Source organism: Strix aluco, chromosome 1, assembly GCF_031877795.1.
Source record: "Strix aluco isolate bStrAlu1 chromosome 1, bStrAlu1.hap1, whole genome shotgun sequence".
Taxonomy (NCBI): domain Eukaryota; kingdom Metazoa; phylum Chordata; class Aves; order Strigiformes; family Strigidae; genus Strix; species Strix aluco.
The window spans coordinates 149837478-149852403 of NC_133931.1; the positions used below are offsets into that span (position 1 = coordinate 149837478).

At 42.0% G+C, this 14926-nt stretch overlaps 1 long non-coding RNA gene across 1 annotated transcript; it reads left to right on the forward strand.

Annotated features, from left to right (window-relative positions):
- The first annotated feature begins 143 nt into the window (after positions 1 to 143).
- Positions 144 to 14525, forward strand: LOC141929718 (uncharacterized). Its single transcript, XR_012625088.1, has 4 exons — positions 144 to 723; positions 2209 to 2377; positions 4932 to 4975; positions 11074 to 14525. It is a non-coding gene; the product is annotated as an uncharacterized LOC141929718 (long non-coding RNA).
- Positions 14526 to 14926: the final 401 nt, after the last annotated feature.

The window sequence follows — 14926 nt, forward strand, 5'->3', positions numbered from 1 at the left end:
CTGCCCGCCCGTCGCCTGCGTCATCCCCGCGGCGGCCGCCCACAGCATCGAGCGGGGCGGCCGCCGGCGGCCAGCGCGGGCCCCGGTGCCAACAGCCCTCGGCGGGGCGGGGCGGGCCCGCGCGCCCCCGCGCGGCCGTTGCGGGTCGCGCGAGCTGGGCGGGGGCCGCGGTCGCCTGCCGCGGCGTAGTGTGGGCGCGGGTCGGGGTCCCCCTCGGAGGGGAGGGGTCAGGTCCCCGGGCGCTTCCTAGCCGGCAGCGGCCTTGCCGGAGCACGGTGCCCCGTTTCCCGTTTTTAGGCCCCGTGTCGCCCCGCCGGATGCCGAGACAGCGGCCCAGGCCGGGAGCGCCCACCCGTGAAGGCCTGCGGCTTGCCGGGCAGGCAGAGGGCGAAGCCTCGCCGGGGTTCGCCCTCTGTGGTGCTCTGCCGGGTCACCCCGATGCTCAGCGCCTCTGCCCCGAGCCTGGCGTCTGGGGCACGGGCCTGTACGCGTCTACCGCGGGAGTGTGGTTTCCGCTGCCGTGTGAGGTACAGCCCGGCACCGGGCCGTTAACCTCGGAGGGGCAGCGAGCGCCCGTGCCGGCACGCGGCTGACAAGTAAAGCGGGAGAAGTAGCAGAACCCAAACAAAAGTCTCAGCCCTTCCCCAAACAGCGAGTGTTGGCCAGCTCGCTTAGCAGGGCCCGCAGAGGCGGCAGCTGCGGTAGTCAGCACTGGGTTTTCAGGTTGGTAGTTTGTTTTTACGTATAAGAAGCAAATGAGAAGCTCTGGAGGTAACTTAAATCTTACCTGTCCCCGAAACGACTACGAGTAGAATGCCTATTGTGATTTTCATTTTCAAGTGTTTTGAAAGACTTAAAGTGCAGTCATGCTTGTGGGGAGGAGAATGCTGGGAGAAAGGGATGTGCTTGCTTTAGACAGCATTTAGCCTCAGTATAGGTTGTGTTATTATTCAGCTGCGTAAGAACTGCATTCCTACTGAACAATCAACAAACCTTAATTGAAATAAAGCAGCAAGGTGCAGTGAGTGGAAGGAGTGGCAAGAAGCTTAAGTCTTGTGTTTCTTCTGATGTGTGCCACTGAGCTGAAGCACTTTAGAAAAACAGATGGAAGATGGATTACTGTTTCTTTTGGTTTCTAAAATCCTTTGATAAAAGGCATAAGGTTAATTTGGTAATAGCTGAAATTATTCTCAGCTAAAACCATTCTGCAATTTTAACAACAGGGATTGTGTAATCTCAACAATCTCAGATAAAGTTTGTTTGGCTGTGTCACAACGGTTTGGCAATCTGACATTTTTCTCTGGAGAGTGTGTTTATTTTTTATTACTGCTCGGAAAGATTTTATCTACGAGAAACGTGAATATCGATGAGTGTAGAAGTATATGATCACTGGCAAACATTGGTAACGATGCTCTCTAGAATTTGCAAACAGCCTGAAACAATAGCTCTGAATGCTAGGAATTTTTCTTCTTAATTTCAATTGAATAGTAAGTTTAAAACCTCGTAAGCAAGATTTACTCCCTACTCATGGAACATGCAAGTGTTCAGACACCATTATATCTACGATTTTAAATCAGTGGTGTTCATACAAGCACTAATTGGTTACACTTGTTTAAGAATGTAAATGTACCAGTAGCCCACTCCCACTTAGCAGCCCTTCTTTCTCTTACTGAGAAATGACTCAGTTTCTTTAGAGCTGATTTGATTATGTGGATAAATCAGGTGTATTTCTGTGTATGAAGAAATGACTGTGATAATGCTGATAGAAGAAAGAGGGTCATGCATCAGTTGGCTGATGTTGCAGTGTAAATGAGTGAAGGACAGCTGTATCATAATAAGCAAATAGTTCAGATGAGTTTTTCCATTTTTGTATTTCAGAGAAATTTCTGGATGCTGCAAATGTCTCTGACTAAGGGAATGGTCCCTGCCACTGTTTAATCTCTCACTTCTCTGGGTTTTTTTAGTGGGACTTGTATCTTGCCCTCTTTATTGAATTAGTTTAATGTCATTCTCTTTAATAATAGGTATGTTACCCAATGTTGCTATTATAAACCAGAATATTATTTTCAGATCCCATTGTCTAACATAGATAAGGTTAAAATAGACTTTCCTCTCTCACAGTGATAAAATAAAATGTAAAAAAAACAACAGATGGCCACTTGCATTGTCGTTATCCTTACAGCTTCCTTTTGGTATACTTTTTTTCAGGGCAAACATCTTTTCCTGCTAGCATCAGAAGAAGCAGCAAGTGCCCTTTGCTGGGAGAAGAAAAGCAATCCAGTTGACCTCACAAATCCCCCTTGTCCTGGACTAAGATTAAAACAAATCAATCTCCATGCTAGAGAAAGACTCCAGATGACGTTACAGAAGTTTGATGGTAAGCCATCTTGCTTACTCTGGATTTCACATAATAACTTTGAGACTGTCTATATTAGAAGCTGGTTCACAGTAACTGTCATTGCTCTTAGCTGTTTAACATTTGGGCTCTACTATTGTCTATGGCAATATTCTTCAAATACACAGAATTTCTATATTATATGTACTATGCTTGTGATTCTACTTGATCCAACAGAAGTAGCTACTTGTCAGCTAGAACTTGTGATTTAATAACGCACGAAAAGAGAGCAATAGTATTTATCACCTACATTTATAACGACACACTTAGTAAGCTACTTCTCCAAACTGCATCACAAATAGCTTGCTAAAATCAGTCTGAGCAAAAACCATAGGGAAGGTTGACCTGGTCAGGTATGTACAGACTGAAGGGAAAAGGTTGTTTATGCTTGTTATTTATATGAAAGTGATAAAAAAGGCAGCTTGATGAAAGTAACATCTTATACTATGCCTATGCTGATTTGGTAGCAACAACTAAGGTGGCACCCCAGCTCATGAGCAAAGGTGCTCACACCAATTGCATCCTTGTGGTGTTTCAGCAAGCATGACTTGACTACCATACAGCTGCTGTAGGCCCTTAGTCACTTGCTCCCACAGATCCTCCTCCTCTGAGTGTCTACTCCACACATTCTTTGTCCTTTAGTTCAGGCATAACTTCCAGCTGAAAATTTGAGCCTTGCCCTGGTTGAAAAGGAGAGCCACCTTATTTTGACATTTTGTGGGGACTCAGGATAACAAGGAAAAAGCAGAATAAAATTGATTGATTTCTGCAAATGAACCTGTTCATGATGGCAAGAGGACTTTGAAGCCATCAGAAGATGTTCCTGGGAGTTCCTATCCATGCCTTGCTGTTACTGGAGGACGGCCATGCTGCTTGGGGAGAAGCCTAACGCTTGTCAGCTGCCTCAGGGACGGGAGTTGCAGGTGTTGGAGCTAGCTGTGGCTAAGCCTAAGTGGAAGCTCAAATGGGGCTGGAGGACTGAAGATTTACACAGCTTTCAGGCTGTGTACGTGAGGAAGTCTCCCAGAGTCCTGTTGTCTGTGTTTCTCTGGGAAGAGCTCTTGGTGTTGCTGAGGTGGGGGAGGAATTCGGACATCAGCTGAGTCTCTGCTGCTTGGTTCTGGACCTCAGTATTATGGCAGTCTGGCAGCTGGTTGTTTCAGCCTTGGATAAGTCAGTGGAGAAAGGAAATGTCATAACCAGGTCAGTCTTTGGTAATCTGGAGATTCATATTACTGGGCACTCTTAGACCCCAGTGGTCTACAGGGGCACTGCAGCCCACAGGCAGCTTTCTCAGCTTTTTATCTGTCTTATAGCTTTGAAGACTGTCACAGCGCTCCCCTGCAAACTGGAGGGGTGGTTTGAGACCAATGGCAGCATGCTTGGTATGTTCCTAGTGTGACTGCTCCATGTTATCCTGTTTCCTAGGCATGCATGGGTGTGGGAAAAGGAGTTTAAAATCAGTGTAGGTTGAACAGGAAGTGTTCAACTACTTTGAGGTCTTCCTTCACGTTAATTTTGCCAACATCTTCCAACCAACATGTCTCTGCCTCCGGTGAGCATAAGGAGGCTATTTCTACAGATACCCAGGGTTCTGGAAGCTGTGAGGGATGTTGGTGACATGGGAGACCCTCCTTGAAGCAAGGCTAGCGTTTTGCTATGGGCCTTGTGCCTGAGGCCTGCCCTGCATAGGGAAATAATCTGTTGCAGCCTCTTGTCCTTTCACATTCTTGCTGTGCAGGATGGCAACCTTTCTTGTGCCCCTTCCAAGACTCATGTCTGATCCTGCTCTAGGAGCGGGCTGGCTGCGGACTGGGAAACCTATGACACTGTGGCCATGACTGTGAGGGGACTGAGTCCTGGAGGGAATGGCTGGGGCAAACGAGAGTCTCTGTGAGCCTGGAACTTGAACAAAAGCAGTGCAGCTGAGGAGAGTTGTAAGAAAAGTTTTGATGGTTACTTCACCAGGGTCACGTCATGTAAGCTGAGTAAATAGTCCTGATTGAGTTGCTGTTTGCAACATCTCAGAGTGGGTTTGCATTCAGAGCCGCTATAGCACCATTTTGAAATCGCGCCTACAGCAGTTGCGGTAGGAAGTTGAGTAACGGTGTGCAAGAGTCAGCTATAGGGAGGCCAAGAGAAGTTTAAGTGCTCCAAGAAGCGAATGAACTCCAAAGAGGGGTGCCTAGATACATCTTTATTAATATATGAGTATCGGCAACAGCTGAGGCCATGACAGGCTGTGTCGCTAACCAGAACTTCCATCTTGTCATACTTGGCTATTCCAGAGTACATGACTCACATGTGATTAACCTGAAATTCCCTTCCCGATACAGGAGTGGCTGGGGAGAGACAAGGTCTCATGTTTTCAGGTGGGTGGAAGGGTGCTCCCATCAAGGGTACTTCGACTGTGTCTGCCTGGGTCACAGGCGCTAGCTGTGAGAACCCATGCCGATGAGACATTCAGCAGCATGAGACAGGGCGGGGAAACTAAGCAGTGTCCCTGTGCCACAACCTTCTGTTTTCTCTTCCTCAGCTGTGAATGTGGATACCCTACATGAAGACACAAGCTGGAGACAGGTGAGCCTTCCAGGCTTTCTGGAGAAGTCCACGCAGAGCAGTGAGGCTATTCAAGTTTTGATTATAACCAATAAGAAGCAACTAGCCGAAAAGGTCAGGGTAAACATTAGATGAGACTGTCTATGAAATAGCAGAGTGAGCTAGTGATCTGCAGGACCAGAACAAGGAGTAGGATCAACATGAACGCCATGAAAGTCAGGAAGGCAACCTTCAGTGAACTTGGAGAAGAGGAAGGCAGGGGTCCACTAGGAAGCTTCTATAAGAGGTAAACAGAAAAGAAAGAGTGAATTCACAGGAGCTGCTAATATTAAGAGTACAAATACAGGTTTTCCTTGTGAAGTGAAGTCAGCAACTGTAGTTAGGAAACCAGCTTGGCTAAATCACTCAAACTGAGGAAACAAACCTATAGGGAAGGAGAAAGCAGGTTAGGCTATTAAGTCTGAGAATAAAAGTATAACGGAAGCATATAGGGACAAAATCAGAAAGACACAAGCATGAAATGAAATGCAGCTAGCAAGCAAAATAAAAAAAAACATATCATTGTAGAAACCCAGTAATTGTATGAAGTAGAAGGGGTTCTCTGACTGTAAAGTGGGAAAACTAAAAGGTGTCAGGAAGTCAGTACGTTCTAGACTTCCCTACAGAAGATCAGTAAAATAAGAAAACTAATGCATTAGCCTCATTTAAGAAAAGAGTAGAATATTTAAATCGGATATTTTCAAATGGACCTCAAGTCTCTCTTTAACTTCATCCTAGTGTATTTAAAGATCTTGCTAACAGAATCTCAGTGTCAATAATCAATGTCTTTGAGAAGTTATGGATGTTCGGTAGGATAGAGGGAGGCTGTAAAGTGACAAGCATGGTGGAGGGGAGGGAGGAGAAAAAGAGAAAGTATGACATTATTGATTAAGCAAACTAATTTCAATACATAGTGAAAAATATATTTGTACATCCCTGAAAAATAACATAGGGATGAGTAACTGTCAACAAGAAATCACATCTCAAAAATCTGATTGCCTTTACGACAGCATGACGTATCTTATGGATAGAGAAGAGCTATAGATGCAATATGTCTTGATTCCCATAAGCAAATTAATAAAGTGTGTTCTGCATTGATCTGCAGCTGGGTGCGTGCAAAGCTTGTTGGAAAACCAGAGTTATGGGTGGTTCTCTATCAAATTGGAAATGTGTATCAAATTGGATTGCGCAGATCCAGAATCTGGTGACCTGGATGAATGCTTATAAAAGGGAAAATGCTTATTGAATTCACATATGTACCAGGCAGGGAAGGAGTAAGTATGCTGGAGGACAGGGACAGAATAAAAAATTATCTTCAATTAAAAATATGAAAAGAATGGGAAGCCTGTCAACCAAAACAGCTGCAGACCTAGGCAAGAATAGTCAACTGGTAGGTAAAACTGGTTAGGTAGCAGTTCTGTACAATAGTAGCTCAGGCTTTGAGTGGTCACAGACTGGGTGTGAGTCAACTGTGGCTTGTTATTGCAAAAAAAGATAAATGTACTGCTGGGATGTATTATGAGGATTAGAGTTTGCAAGACTTGGCAAGGAATTCTGCTTTGCTTAGCAGTTGTAAAGCCAGTTTTGGATGTTGCACATGAAGAAGGATGTGGACCACCTGGAGAGCAACCAGAATGTCAAGGGGCCTAGAGGAAACAGTGAATTATTTCAGATTGGTTAATTAGGGAAGAATAAGATGAGTAGGAGAATGACAACAGTCCACTAATATGTGAGAAGTTACCGATGAGATAGGAATAACCTGTTTTCTGTGTCCATCACAGGCAGAAATTGCAACCAGGATATTTTAAGTTAAGCATTAGGACAAACATTTTTCAAGGGCAGATGTACTGGAAAAAAGATTGCCAGTGGTATGGTCAGGGTCTGTCATTGGGGTCTTTAAGAACAGGCTATGTAGATATCCTCCCTAAATAGAAATTTAGTAGGTGTAGCGGAGCTGCCTGGAGGCAGGGGGGCTGTCAGTATGGCTTTCTGAGGGCCTTTCAGCCCTATGTTTCTATTGTTGCTAATGTCATAGAATCATAGAATGGTTTGGTAAAAAGTGGATCCTGTCCACCAGTACACCCATTGTCCCATGTCATGTCCTGGAGTCCATGCCACTCCACTTGATATTAGTTGAAGGTTTCAGCCCAAAAAATCCTCCTCATAATCCTGCTCCTAGTTAATTTACCGATGAAACACAGTGCAACTTCTCAGGTGTAATCCTGATCTCATCCTAACCCTGTTGCTTTTAAACAAAAACTTGTGCAATGTTTTGAAGTTCTCTTTTCATAAACCTACATCTCTTTTTCAACTTTGAGACTTATGTTATAATACACAACTGGCCAACAGTCCCCAAACATCTGCCATGGGTAAATACAGGAAGTGTCTTATGGGTATCTGGTAAGCTCTGAACCTGAGAATTTCCAGTCATTACTCTTGAGAAATACTTTCCTACTGCCAGCTTTTTTTGTTAAAAATATGATTGTTAATACTTCTCTATACTTGAAATAAAAGAATAAATTCTTAATGTTTTCAACCAGATTCATAAAATAGTTTTCCAGCCATGTTGAGTCACAGTTATTTATGTATACAACAGGAGTAAAGAATAATTAACTTTACTTGTGAAATCTTTTGCTTTGTGTGTGTGAAGAGAATATTGAAAGCAATATTTAAAGTCAGTAACCGTGTTTGGCTACAATTTTTTAATTGTTGTTTCTTTGGAGAGAAAATGTTCTTTTGTTCTTTTTTAATAATAAATCATTAGGGCTCAGTAAGGCGAAAAGAAATATTTGTTATTTGTACTGATTCTAGCTGGTAGAAAATAGTAGCAGTAAGTAGTAGTAGAATGGAAAATACTTCTCTCCTTGGAGTCTGGCCTTTTTAACATAAAGATTGCTTTTGTAAGGCAATGTCAAGATGAGTAACTGCTTAAACTCAGGTTAAAAGTACTTTTTTTTTTTTTTTTTTTTCCACTTTGTAGCCTCTGTTGCTGGCCAGATTCAGCCTTGCAAGGTGTTTTTTTTAATTAGGGAATGTAGTGACAGAGAACCCAGTTATGTCTGTGGTGCACTGTTTTTATTTACAAGAAATGTACACAAAATCCTATTTATCTGAAAAGAGGAAGAATCAAACAACACGAAGCAGATTGTCTCCTTACAGTTTGTTCTTTTGACTTTCCTTTGGTGACATGCAAATGTTGCTTCTCTTACTCTCTGTGACTTGTTTTCTGTTTGCTTGCTGGGTGCTGATGACACACAGATACACCCTGTCCTTCCAAACCAGTCAACATTTGCATTCAAACCACAGTGCTATCCTTTATACCACACTTACTAGTTCCTACCCCAGCCTTGTCATGCTTGTCTGGATTTCAGCCAGTATGTTTTACTGTGTCAGTTACTGATAAATAAAGGCAAATTTAGCATGATTAGATAATTCTGTTCTGCCCACTGTTTTCAGCAGTGCCCACAGAGCAAAGTCAATGGCTACTCCCAGAGACAGCAAAACTACAGGGTGAATTTGTATTAAAAGTTAAATATGTATTTATGTAATCTTAGTGTTTGAAGTGCTGTGGTATATGGCACCATGTATGCTGATTTGTGTCTGTCTTTCTTCTGGATGAAAATATGCTATCACTTCTGAGGGAAAAGGGCTCTTTCTCCCACTGGTATTTCCCACAGGACTTCAGGAGAGGACTGGCTTTGGAACTGCTGCTTCCCACAGCACCAGAATGGTGCTGAACTGTTGCTGTGAGAGGCAGGGACCCCCGGAGCACAGCTCCTGCTGGGTCTTGAGCTAAGTAGGAGGAAAGGACAAGAGACCCTGCTGCTCATGGAGGCAGCCCTTCCCTTTCCTGGATGCTGTGAATCTCTTAGTTCCAGCTGAGGTCCTAATTCAGCTGTCCCGCAGCTACTATCTATCATGGCTGCATGATCTGCCTCTGTGTTGGGCTGGGAGCTCACGGCGTTCAGAGCTTGGCCAAAGCAGGAAAACCTGCAGTTCAGCAGTGGAAGAAATGGCTCCTGTGAATGGCAGTTGGTGCATCTGAAGTGGCAGAAACTCCACTTTTACAACAAATGCCATCCATGAGCGTTCAAGGATTTAACAAGACAGTCTCTGAAATGGAGTAAAAATCTTTCGGGAGGAAGAGAGTATAACTTTTTTCCTACCTGGCTGCGGAACAGAGTTATTCTTTCAGTGTTACCACATCTCCGCCTCAGGACAGCTAGCCGTCACTCACGCCTCCCGGTAAGCTCCTTGGTGAACAAGTTCTTCAGCTGAACTGACTAGATCCAGATGGGATGCCAACAGCAGCTGTGGTCACACCTTGTCATTAAATCAAGCATATGATTCTGTGTGATGTAGGGGAGTTTTGTCATTGACCTAATTAGGATCAAAAGCAAATCCTAATGGCTGCCTGCAAGACCCTGTAAAAGTTTTGCCATTGTACTTTTGTACCAACTGCTTAACACATCATGACTCCAATCTGCATGTGCACAGAGACCCAATCAACTAGAGCTCTTATCAAGCTTCTGGGGTAAAGCTGATCAAAAATAAAATACTGGACCAAAATCTGCTTTGAGTTATTTTCTGTTTCGTACAAATTTAACTCCATTAATTGTCATGGAATTTCTTTTCAGTTGCACTGTTGGAACCAAGTGCAGAGCTTTCGCCTCAGATGCCTCCCAGCTTCAGAAAATGTTCTGATCAGGAATCTTTTAATTTCTTTCATTTTTCTTGATGTTGAAGTTATTTCACTAACCCTTCTTTATCTTTGCTACTGAATATACATTTGATTACTAAATTTAGTGCTTCTCTTCACACGACCTATTTCTTTTGAGTCTTAATGCTGTTGCTTGGATACGCTTCTGTCTTCTAAGTGAGGCACTTGGTTTCATCTTGCTTTTTTCTGTGCTTTGGGCGATACAAATGGATTGTTACTGAATATTTTTTCAGGTTTTTAAGTGTATTTGGTTTGTCTGGCACCTTGGTTTCAGCAGAACTTTTGTCTTTGCAGGTCTGTGGTTTTATGTGTAGTATATCCTGTGTAACATTGAATAGCTTGCTATTCTTGCTTTTCTTTACAGTCAGTTACAAAAATGACACCATTATGCCAAGTAAAGGCCAATCACTACATAACTTATGGGAATACTGAGATTTATAGATAAATTTTCTTTTTGTATGTGTAGCTGCAAGTTAATTCCTGGAGCACCTTACATGAATTCATCTTTTTGTTTTAGTCCTGGGCTAGTAAAAGTATACAACAGGAATAAAATAAAGCATTTCAGTTTGGGCTGAAGTATTCTTACTCCTGTATGGAGTTTTGCTTATACCATTTTGAAATAGATATAGTGGACTGGAACAAGAAAAAGTTGAAGGAAGGGTGGCAGAGAATAGCTACCATGTGTGGAGAAGGTAAATAGGTTGGCTTAGAGGAGTGACGATGGAACGCAGCACAAGAAAAATCTTTAAAGCAAAGGATGGTGTGGAAAGGTAAATAAGAAGAAAGCATTCATATAATCTCACAATACAAGAATTAGGAGCATCCTGTGAATCAGATGAAAAAAATCAGAAGGAAGTACTTTTTTATGTGACAGAAATAGTGGAATGTGATGCTGTTGGAGACTGAGGAGGCAGTACTAAAGGGAATAGGTAGGGTCATGGAAGGTGTCTGCTGGTTGCCATTGAAGATAGTGGCCAGATACAAGCCCCATCTCAATCCTTTGGTCACTGCTTGCTGGAAGCTGAAAAAATGTACAAGAAGAAGGTTCAGAGCGTGTTGCTAGATTTTTGTATGGGTTATATTCTGATTTATGTAATGTGCTGTCTGGCCTATGCTGCTGCATCTTCACTGCTACTTGTAACTATGCTAACTGGATTAAAGATAGCACACGTATACCTCCCTATGCTACAGGCACATCTTGATTTTTCTGTGTAGGGTGTTTTGGACGTGTAGAGCAATTTGGAGAAGAAAGGGGATACTTCTGAAGTTTACCCTTGTCAAAACATTCCATATGCTTACTGGTACGTGGCTAAGTAATCATACTGACGTGCGTGTTTAATACTGTGTATTTTCTTTGTAGGCACACCCAAAGTTTCGTTATGGTTTGTACTGCTGGAGAAATAATAGAAATCAAGGAGATAGAATTCTGTGAAGAGGGCAGTAATTGATGGTGATGTATTGTGGAAGCACATGCCTGAAATGAGTTAAGTACTTGGACATCCCATTTATTAACAGTATTACCAAATGTTACTTTTATGAAGATGTTACTGTAGGCTGCGTGAAAGAAAATGAATGCATATGCTTGTTAACAGTCAAAATGAGAATAACGTATATAATCACGCTCTTGATGGGTAACTTCTTGTGTAATTGTTGGCTTTTGAGGCTGATGCAGAACACTGCTCTCTCAAGAAAAACAATCAAGTGCCCACCTAACTAGAGAAGCAAAAAGCTAAATAAGCTGCTTACGCATAGCTGTCTAGTACCATTTTAGTTGCTGTGTGATATAGCTCTCCTGTCCTCCAGCTGTTGCTTCTGAAGGCTGCAGATCTATCATCAGTCTTGTGGTGTATTTGCCAGCCCTCTGCAGATATCTTTGATACCCAGGGGTGTGTCAGGTGGCACTAGATGATGCAGATATTTCTGTGAGTGACAGCTGAAAGGTCACCCAGGGGAGTCTCGCTGACACTCCTTCAGGTAACTGAAGTGTGGAGGAACCTATCTGGGGAATCAATTCCTCACCTAGATGTCTCAGAGCACTGATGTACAGCCCACAAAATATAGAAGTTTATACTTTAGTTACATGGGCTGAACTTAGTGGAGTTAATGCAAATAAACAACATTAAAAATCATGTATATGTGAATTATGCAAGAGCAGGTTTCACACTGTATGCAGTACAGTACTGGGTACCTTACTTTGATTTTTACTTGATTTTGGTATCTAGTATGGAAGAAACTTTAATAAAGGTCAGTTAAATGCTAAGGTACTTTTTCTTCTGGTCTTTTAAGGAATTATAATTTCTTTACCATTTTGTTCCTTATTCAGATATGTTCAGATGCTGTTGAAATTGTCCTGTACCAAACATGTATATTTAAAATACCAAATACATGTATATAGCTTTTGAAATTAAAAAACCTAATTGGTGAACTAGCTTTATTACCCACTTTATCCCTCAGAGAGTTGAATAATGACACATGGTGGATAAATCAACAATTAAATGTAACTACCCTATGACAATCAACTACAAAAAAAATTAACAAAACAATGATTACAGGTTTAGATAAAATCAAGGTATATATTAATATCTAGAATAATCTGAAAAAATTCCATCAATCAAAAAAATCATTAAAGTAATTTTACACAAATAATACTACATCTTACCATAAGAGCTTTGCATTTTTTAAATCAATGTTAACATTTTTGTCAAACTTACATTGTTTTTCTTAGTATTTATCACACAGCATTACTTTGGTCATACAACAAGGTACATTGAGACCTCCTGAAAGACCATTTAACTAAATGAGGCACAACTGTTGTCTGCTGTTGAATTTCACCTTTTAATCTTAAAGTGCTCTTTAAAACTGTCAGAAAGGGATGAGTGTTTGATTACTTTGCTAATGATTAAGGAAAAAATCCAATGTATCTGATAACTCAATATTGCTTCTTATTAACAGTTGCCTAAGCAACGGATATGGAAAACCTAAGTATATTCCCAACACGTCTTCTGGCTAGGTGATGCTGATATCTATAGTCTTACAGCATGCTATGTCAGTGTTGCCAAGTGGATCATTACCTCCAGTGTGAGGTACTGTAATTACATCATCTAATACTGCCAGCATTTATCCTAATTCTGCCATTTACCAATCTCCCTGTTTTTAAGAATGTTAAATGCCCAGAATGTTTTAGATTGGAATGTTTCAAACCTAGGTTAGTGTGAGTTTCAAACTTCTCTGATTTGATAAAGCTCTGCAGTGGCATATGTTCTCGGTGGTTTCAGAGTACACAACTGTATTAAGCAGGAACAGGCCCAGAATAGCCTGTTCTACCAGTTGTTGCATACATCCATATTTCCAGACACACAAAGATTGTAATTTCCAGCAGCTGCTACCTATCTGGTGTGTGAACTATCTCTCCAAACACCATTGTCATATAGCACTAAGGGAAGCCTTTCAGCCCTTACCACCAGCCACTTGTAAGGGCTTGAGGGAGTGTCTTGACTGTGTGTGTTACTTGTGTGCTTACACGGGTGTGTGGACAGTACCTGTGGACGCCTGAAACCATCTCACTTAGTCTGGACGTGGGATTTCAATTCAGACAAGCTGGCTCAGCTGGAACGCAGGACCAGCCTTGCTTCTCACTCTCACTTTTGTTAGTAAGCTGCCAGCTTCAGAGTGATGACATAAATGAGTGCTGACAGTCACCCAGTATTTCCCAGCATTTCCAGAGTGTCCAGAAGAACAGACAAGTTCTCTTACAGTTAAGTGAGAAGGAATCATAGATGCTGTTGCAGGTGTGGATTTAATAAAACAACAGAGATTTAATCCTCCCACACCTCAGCCTTAGCCTTCACTGCCTAGTTCCCTGCTGTCATAGAGGGAACCGGTGCTATTAGTATAGCGCTGAGGCTCCTCTCAGAGTCTGCAGTCCCATGTGACTGGGAGAAAGCTGTGGCTGTCTCTAACAGCCAAGAAAGGTACGTCTCTGCCTGCACCGCTGGTCCACGCCGTTGTGTGTCCCAGCCCAGGGAGCCTGCCTACCTTACGTGACCTCTGGGGGAGTGTGTTCTTGCCACGTTGCCCGATATGGCCAAGGTGTGCACCTCCAATGCGTGGTTCTGCACAGAAGAGAGAAGACTTCATCTGTCATCTTCATGTGGAGCCTTCATCCATCCCAATGCTGCAGTAACATAGAAGGCTTTATGTTCCCATGAGTTCTAGGGCCTCACATGCAATACTAGTGGGACTCACTGCGGCTCACATACAGCTTTAAATACACCCACTCACACCCACGCTGGACTAACTGAGATTGTCTGTCTGTACCCAGACACCTGTCACTCTCATTAAATCTGAAGTGAACACAGACTCTTAGTTATATAACATAATACCAAAATACAATTTTATTTTTCCTGAAAAAAGAAAGAAACCCTTAATGGAACTTGCATTCTATACTCTGTTTTCAGTACATGACTTCAGATCCCCCAGGAAAATGATTTTTAAGGGCAATATTAATTGTTAATCTTTACTTGACTTTCACTTGACTTGACATTTGATGCTAAGAATGGAGAATCCTTTTTTAATGTAATGTTTTGCTTAGCTTATTTCACTGTGGTACTAGCATGAAGAAGCAGTCCCTTCTGTGGCTTACAATGGGGCAAATACTACACTCTTCTGCCATTCCATCTTGACAAACTAGACATCTGCTTCAGAAGGAACTAAATGAGGAGAACAGAAATAGGATTCCTGTTTTCTACCACATTGCATTTCTAATTGCTGATTGGAGATGATTTTCACTAAAATAAAGACTTTTTAAAATTAGATTTGATACGTCTGAGTGTGCTTCAAATCAGATTATCGAATTATACACTACAGAAATAAAAGACAAATTCAATGACCTTGATAAAATCAAGGTTTTTCTGTACAGATTTATGGTACTAAATTTTATGTGAACCCCTTCCTACTAACAAAGATAATATACTAGTCTCTAATTAGTTAGAATTTACAGAAAATTTCTTTAAATTTACAAACATTACATCTTTGGTATTTCTGAATGCATACCTATACCTGACAGGTCAGGTTAAACATTTTTTCAGTTTTAATCAGAGTGCCTCATGTTCCCTTGAACTGTCGGAATATACCATGTATCTTTATTACCCCATGCTCTGAACATTTGATGACAGCACTGGGACCCATGGGGACTCAGATGGTGAAAAACTGTA